This window comes from Rhinopithecus bieti, unplaced genomic scaffold, assembly GCF_001698545.2.
Source record: "Rhinopithecus bieti isolate Rb0 unplaced genomic scaffold, ASM169854v2 scaffold_47330, whole genome shotgun sequence".
Taxonomy (NCBI): domain Eukaryota; kingdom Metazoa; phylum Chordata; class Mammalia; order Primates; family Cercopithecidae; genus Rhinopithecus; species Rhinopithecus bieti.
Genome location: NW_016818665.1, coordinates 6,667 through 15,047, shown reverse-complemented (window position 1 = coordinate 15,047; position 8,381 = coordinate 6,667). Strand labels below are relative to the sequence as shown.

General features: G+C 38.9%; 1 pseudogene; it reads left to right on the top strand.

Annotated features, from left to right (window-relative positions):
- Positions 1–2,378, top strand: part of LOC108518747 (SPRY domain-containing protein 7 pseudogene) — an 8,299-nt pseudogene extending 5,921 nt beyond the window's left edge.
- Positions 2,379–8,381: the final 6,003 nt, after the last annotated feature.

Genomic DNA, 8,381 nt, shown 5'->3' with positions numbered 1-8,381 from the left:
TAGAAAGAAGTAGACATAAGAGACTCCATTTTGTTCTGTATTTGAGATGCTGTTAATCTGTGACCCTACCCCCGACCTTGTCCTTGCAGGAGACATGTGCTGTGGTGACTCAAGGCTTAATGGATTTTGGGCTGTGCAGGATGTGCTTTGTTAAATAAGTGCCTGAAGGCAGCTTGCTGGTTAAAAATCCTCCCTGTCCCTGGGCAATGGAACATCTCGGTGTAAAACCCAATTGTATGCTCTGTTTATTGAGATAGGAGAAAACCGCCTTACGGCATAAGGTGGGACTTGCTGGCAAGACTTGATGGCAGTGCTGCTAAAAGGTTTATGGAGATGTTTGCATATGCATCTCAAGGCACAGCATTTTCCTTTGAACTTATTCATGTCACAGAGATCTTTATCCATATGTCTTACTGCTAATTTTCTCCCTAAAATGATCCTATTGTCCTGCCACTACCTTATCTTTAAGATGGTAAAGATAATTATCAATAAATACTGAGGGAACTCAGAGACCGGTGCCAGCGTGGGTCCTCTGTAAGGTGAGCACCGGTCCCCTGGGCCCACTTTTTCTTTCTCTATACTTTGTCCCTGTGTCTCATTTCTTTTCTCAAGTCTCTCGTTCCACCTAACGAGAAACACCCACAGGTGTGGAGGGGCAGGCCACCCCTTCAACATAGACCAATGGAACAGAATAGAGAACCCAGCAATAAACCCAAATACTTACAGACAACTGATCTTCAACAAAGCAAACAAAAACACAAAGTGGGGAAAGGACACTCTATTCAACAAATCATGCTGGGATAATTGGCAAGCCACATGTAGAAGAATAAAACTAGATCCTCATCTCTCACCTTATACAAAATTTTTGAGTTCAAAATGGATTAAGGACTTAAATCTAAGACCCAAAACCATAAAAACTATAGAACATTAGACAAACCCTTCTAAACATTGGCTTATGCAAGGACTTCATGACGAAGAACCCAAAGCAAGTGCAACAAAAACAATGATAAATAGGTGGGACCTAATTAAACTAAAAGTTTTTACACAGCAAAATAAACAATCAGCAAAGTAAACAGACAACTCAGGGAGTAGGAGAAAATCTTCACAATCTCTACATTCAACAAAGGACTAATATCCAGAATCTAAAAGGAACTCAGACAAATTAGCAAGAAGGAAATAAACAATCTCATCAAAAAATGGATGTGAATAGACAATTCTCAAAAGGTATACAAATTTGGCCAAAAAACAAATGAAAAAAATGTTCAACATCACTAATGATCAGGGAAATGCAAATCCAAACCACAATGCTATACCACCTTACTCCTGCAAGAATGACCATAAACAAAAAATAATAGATGTTGGCAGGGATGTGGTGAAAAGGGAACACTTTTACACTGCTGGTGGGAATGTAAACTACTACAGCCACTGTGGAAAACAGTGTGGAGATTTCTTAAAGAACTAAAAGTAGAATTACCATTCAATCCAGCAATCCCACTACTAAGTATCTACCCAAGGAAAGGAAGTCATTACACAAAAAAAGATACTTGCACACACATGTTTATAGCAGCACAATTTGCAGTAGCAAAAACATGAAACAAGCCCAAATGCCCGTCAATCAATGAATGGATAAATAAATTGTTGTGTATATATACCATGGAATACTATTCGGTGATTAAAAAAAAAAAAAAAAAGAATGAAATAATGGCATTCACAGCAACCTGATTAGAATTAGAGACCATTATTCTAAGTGAAGTAACTCAGGAATGGAAAACTAGATATCGTATGTTGTCATTATAAGTGGGAGCTAAGCTATGAGAATGCAAAGGCAAAAGAATGATGTAATGGACTTTGGGGACTCAGGGGAAAGAGTCAGAGGTAGGTGGGGGATAAAAGGCTACAAATTGGGTACAGTCTATACTGCTCGGGTGATGGGTGCACCAAAATCTCACAAATCACCACTACGGAATTTACGAATGTAACCAAACACCACCTGTTCCCAAAAACCTTGGGAAAAAAAAAATACAATAAAAAATTGTAAAAAAAAAAAATATAGTAAACTTGAATCGGAGACCTCTTGGCCAAGACATACACAGTCTGGTGATGGGAAATAAGGAGCCCTGTACCACAATAATAAAGAGAAAAATAGGCTGCTAGCAAACAGCCTTCCACAGAAGGGACATGCGGGGGTATTACATATGACCATATAGAATATACACTTGAATGGAAAAATATGCATTGTCCAACATCAAGTATCAAGGGACACTGTATCCAGTTATTTATGTTGATAAGAATGCAACTGGATTTTCAGTTCAATGAATTTTATCATACTCTTCCACAGGGTTTTGAAAAAAATATTATTTGAACAGCAGACCTTCTGAATATTTTGCTTTTGAAACTTATTTCTCCACTGTTAAAATGTTTACCATTTAATAAAGCTTTATCTGACCTATAGACGAAAATATATTCTTAAAAATATGCTTGTTGGCCAGGCATGGTGGCTTGTACCTGTAATCCCAGTATTTTGGGGAGGCTGAGGCAGGCGATTGCTTGGGGCTAGATGTTCAAGACCAGCCTGGGAAACATAGCAAGGCCCTATCTCTACAAAAAAAAAAATTAAGAAAAAAATGATTGTTAATGTTGTCTAAGGAATCAGTGTCCTCAATAGACCACAGTGAAGTTGGGATTTAAAATACTTATGTTTAGTGATATGAATGTCAGCATTTGGGGAAGTTTGTTTAATGTTTATTTAAATAAATACAATATGGAGCCAGGTGAAGCAAGATGGCAGGAGAGAAGGCTCCACCAACCGTCCCCCCCTAAAAGGACACCAATTTAACAACTATCTACATACACACAAACACACACACACATACATAGAGCACCTTCATAAGAACCAAAAATCAGGTGAGTACTCATAGTGTCTGGTTTCAACTTCCTATCATTGAAAGAGGCACTGAAGTGTAGAAAACACAGTGCTGAATCACCAAAGTCATCCTTTCCCACTGCTAACCCCCAGCAATGGCGGCAGGGTGCAGAGAGCCTTTCAGTGTGCTGGGAGAGGGAGAGCCCAGTAACTGTGGAACATTGAACACAGTGCTGTCCTGTTGTAGCAAAAGAAAATCTGGACCAAATTCAGCTGACACTGGCCAATGGACTGCATTTAAACCGGCCCTAGCCAGAGACAAATCGCCAATCACTGCAGTTGAAACTTGAGTTCTGCAAGCCTTGCCACTGAGGGCTACAGTGCTCGGGGCTCTAAATAAACTCAAAAGGCAGTGTAGGCTGCAAGAACTGCAACCCCTATGTGAGTCCTAGTACTGAATTGAGCCCAGAGACAGTGAACTAGGGGGCAGGTGACCTACTGAGACACAAGCCAGAGTGGCTGAGAGAGTGTCGGCATCACCCCTCTCCTAACCACAGGCTGCACATATCACAGCTCCAAAAGAGATCCCTTCTTTCCACCTGAGGAGAGGGGAGGGAAGAGCGAGGAGGACTTTGTCTTGCATCTTGGATACCAGCTCAACCACAGCAGGATAGGGCACTGGCCAGAGTACTGAGGCCCCATTTGCAGGCTGTAGCTCCTGAATGACAATACTACACACACCCTGGGCCAGATGGAACCTGCTACCTTGAAGGGAAGGACCCAACCCCAGCAGCATTCATCACCTGCTAATTGAAGAGACCTTGGGCCATGAATAACCAGAAGTGATACCCATGTACTACATCAAGGGTCCTGGGTGAGCCTCTGAGATTTGCTGGTTCCAGGTGAGACTAGCACATTACCAGCTGTGGTGGCTATGGGACAGAACCCCTACTTGAGAAAAGCAGACAGAAAAATAAAAGGGACTTTGTTTTGCACCTCAGGTACCAGCATGACCACAAGAGGTAGAGCACCAAGTGGGCTCCTGAGTCCCCAGTTTCATGATTTGACTCTTGGACAGCATTTCTGGACTTGCCCTGGGACAGAGGAGAGCTCACTGACCTAAAGAGTGAGTCCCAGGCCAGGCAGCATTCATCACAAGCTGACTGAAGAGTACTTGGGCCTTAAGGGAATATTAACGGTAGTCTGGCAGTACTCCCCATGGGCCTGTGGTGTCACTGGCCATCAGGTGAGGATCCTTTGTCTATGGAAAGGGGAAGGAAGAGTGGGGAAAACTGTGTCTAGTGGTTTGAGTGCCAGCTCAGTCACAGTACAACAGAACATCAGGCAGACCTCTAAGGTTTTTAAATCTAGTTCCTGGCTCCTGGATGACACCTCTGCACCTGCCTGGAACCTCATAGACCTCACTGCTCTGAAGGAAAAAACACAGGCCTGCCTGGCTTTGTCAACTGGTGACTGTAGATCTCCAGGCTTGAGTGAACATAGGTGGTAGCCAGGGAGTGGTTACAGCAGGCCTTGGTCAAGACCCAATGCTATGCTAGCTCCAGGGCTGATCCAGTGCAGTCACAGTGATGGTGGACATAGGAGTCCTTGTGTCATTCCACTCCCAGCTTCAGGTGGCTCAGAACAGAGAGAGAGAAAGAGAGAGAGAGAGAGAGAATCCATTTGCTTGAGAGAAAGTAAGGGAAGAGGCCAAGAGTCTCTGCCCAATAATCCAGAGAATTCTCACAGATTTTGTCCAAGACCATCAAGGTGGTACCTCTACAAGTCTCCAAGAATCATGGTGTTACTGGATGTGGAGTGTCCCCTAAAATAGACAGAGGTTAGATCACAACACCCAAGTCCTTAAAAATATCTGGAAAGCCAGGCCGGGTGCAGTGGCTCACACCTGTAATCCCAGTACTTTGGGAGGCTGAGGCAAGTGGATTACCTGAGGTCGGGAGCTCGAGACCAGCCTGACCAACAGGGAGAAACCCTGTCTCTACCAAAAATACAAAATTAGCCAGGTGTGGTGGCGCATGCCTGTAATCCCAGCAACTCAGGAGGCTGAGGCAGGAGAATCGCTTGAACCCAGGAGGTGGAGGCTGCAGGGAGCTGAGATCATGCCATTTCACTCCAGCCTGGGCAACAACGGCCAAACTCCGTCTCAAAAAAAATAAAAAAATAGATTTTAAAAAATTACATATATACATATATATATATATGGAAAGCCTTCCCAAGAAGGATGGGTACAAACAAGCCCAGAATGTAAAGACTACAATAAATACCTAACTCTTCAATGCCCAGACCAGATGAAATTTGTAAGTATGAAGAAAATCGAGGAAACAATGACCTCATCAAATGAACAAATAAGGCACCAGGGAGAAACAGAGTCCTGGAGAAACAGATATGTGACCTTTTAGAGAGATAATTCAAAATAGCTGTTTCAGGAAACTCAAAGAAAGTCAACGTAACACAGAGAAGGAATTCAGAATTCTATCAGATAAATTTAACAAAGATATTGAAATAGTAAAAAAAGAATCAAGCAGAAATTCTGAAGCTGAAAAATGCAACAGACATACTGAAGAATGCATCATAGTCCTTTATTAGAAGAATTGATCAAGCATAAGAAAGAATTGGTGAGCTCAAAGAGAAGCTACTTGAAAACACAGTCACTGGAGACAGAAGAAAAAAGAATAAGCACACCTACAGGATCTAGAAAATAGCCTCAAATGGGCTAATCTCAGAGTTATTGGCCTTAAAAAGAAGGTGGGAAAAGCAATAGGGGTAAAAAGTTATTCAAAGGGATAATAACAGAAAACTTTCCAAACCTACAGAAAGATATCAACATCCAAGTCCAAGAAGGTTATAGAACACCAAACAAATTTAACCCAAAGAAGACTACATCAAGGCATTTAATAATTGAATTCCCAAAGATCAAGGATAAAGAAAGGAGCTTAAAATCAAAAGAAAAGAAACAACATACAATGGAGCTCCAATATGTCTGACTGCAGACTTTTCAGTGGAAATCTTACAGGCCAAGAGAGAGTGGCATGACATATTTCAAGTACTGAAGAAAAAAAAGTTTACCTAGAATAATATCCAGCAAAAGTAGCCTTCAAACATGAAAGATAAATAAAGATTTTCCCTATCAAAAGCTGAGAGATTTCATCAATACCAGACCTATCACGCAAAATATGCTAAAGGGAGTACTTCAATCACAAAGAAAAGGATGTTAATGAGCAATAAGTAATCACCTGAAGTTACAAAAATCACAGAGAGTAGTAAGTACACAGAAAAACACAGAGTGTTATAGCACTGTAACTATGCAGTATAAACTACCCTTATCCTCAGTAGAAAGACTAAATGATAAGCCAATCAAAAATAGTAACTACAACAACTTTTTAAGAAATAGTCCAATAAGATATAAATAGAAATAACAAAATTTAAAAGGGGACAAAGTTTAGGTGGAGAGTTTTAATAGTATTCTTTCTGCTTGTTTGTTTCTTTATGCAAACAGTTTTAAATTGTTATCGGCTTAAAATAATGAGTTATAAGACAGTATGTACAAGCCTTATGGTAACCTCAAACTAAAACAAACATACAACAGATACACAAAAAAAAAAGAAAAAGCAAGAAACTAAATCATATCACCAGAGAAAAAACATCTTCAAAAGAGAAGAGAGAAAAGAAAGAAGAAAAAAAACGCAAAACAAGAAGAAAACACATAACAAAATTGCAGAAGTAAGTCCTTACTTATCAATAATTACATTGAATGTAAATGGACCAAACTCTCCAATAAAAAGACATAGACTGACTGAACGGATTTAAAACAAAGAAAAAGACCCATTGACCTGTTCCCTACAAGAAGCACACTTCACCTATAGAGACACACATAGACTGAAAATAAAGGGATGAAAAAAGATATTCCATGCCAGTGGAAACCAAAAATCAGCAGGAGTAGCTATACTTATATAAAACAAAATAGATGCAAAGACAAAAACTATAAGAAGAGACAAAGACACTATATAATGATAAAGGAGTCAATTCAGCAAGAGAATATAACAATTTTGAATATATATGCACCTAACATTGAAGCACCCAGATATATAAAACAGATATTACTAGAAATAAAGATAGGCCCTAAAACAATATTAGCCAGAGAATTAAATACTCCATTTTCAACACTGAACAGATCTTCCAGACAGAAAATCAAAAAAGAAACATCAGATTTAAACTGCGTTACACACCAAATGGATCTAATAGGTATTTACAGAACATTTCATCCAATAGCTGCAAAATACACATTCTTTTCCTCAGCATATGGATCATTCCCAAAGAACAACCATACGTTAAGTCACAAAACTAGTCTTAAAACATTCAAAAAATTGAAATTATATCAAGTGTCTTCTGTAACCACAATAAAAAAAAAACTAGAAATCAATAAAAAGAGGAAATTTGGAAACTATACAAATACATGGAAATTAAACAATATACTCCTGAATGACCAGTGGGTTGATAAAGAAATTAAGAAGATAAATGAAAAACTTCTTGAAATGAATAACAGAAACACAACATAACAAAAGCTGTGGGATACAGCAAAAGAAGTAAAGAGGAAAGTTTATAGCTATAAGTGCTTACATCAAAAAAGAAGAAAAATTAAACAATCTAATGATGCATCCTAAAGAACTAGAAAAGTAAAAGCAAACCAAACCCAAAATTAGTAGGAGAAAAGAAATAATAAAGATCAGAGCAGAAATAAAGAAAATTAAAATGAAGAAAACAATGCAAACAATCATAAGTTAAACATAATTGACAAATCTTTAGCCAGAATAAGAAAGAGAGAGAGAAGACTCAAATAAATAAAATCAGAAATGAAAAAGGAGGCATTACAACTGATGCTGCAGAAATTCAAAGGATCATTTGTGATTATTATGAGCACCTGTATGGCAATAAATTTGAAAATCTAGAAGAAATGGACAAATTCCTAGACACATACAACCTATGAATATTGAGCCAGGAAGAAATCCAAAACCTGAACACACCAATAACAAGTAATGAGATCGAAACCATAACAAAAGGTCTCCCAGTAAAAAAAATTCCAGGATGTGATGGCGTCACTGCTAAATTCTATCAAACATTTAAAGAAGAACTAATAACAACCCTCCTAAAACTATTCCAAAACTAGAGGAGGAGGGAATACCTCCAAACTCATTCTATGAGGTGACTATTACCCTGATACCAAAACCTAACAAAGACACATTAAAAAAAAAAAAAAAAAAAAAAAAAGAATACTACAGGCCAACATTTCTGATGAATATTGATGCAAAAATTCTCAATAAAATACTAGCAAACCCATTCTGTAGGTTGCCTGATCACTCTGACGGTAGTTTCTTTTGCTGTGCAGAAGCTCTTCAGTTTAATTAGATCGCATTTGTCGATTTTGGCTTTTGCTGCCATTGCTTTTGGTGTTTTAGACATGAAGTCCTTGCCCATGCCTATGTCCTGAATGGTACTACCT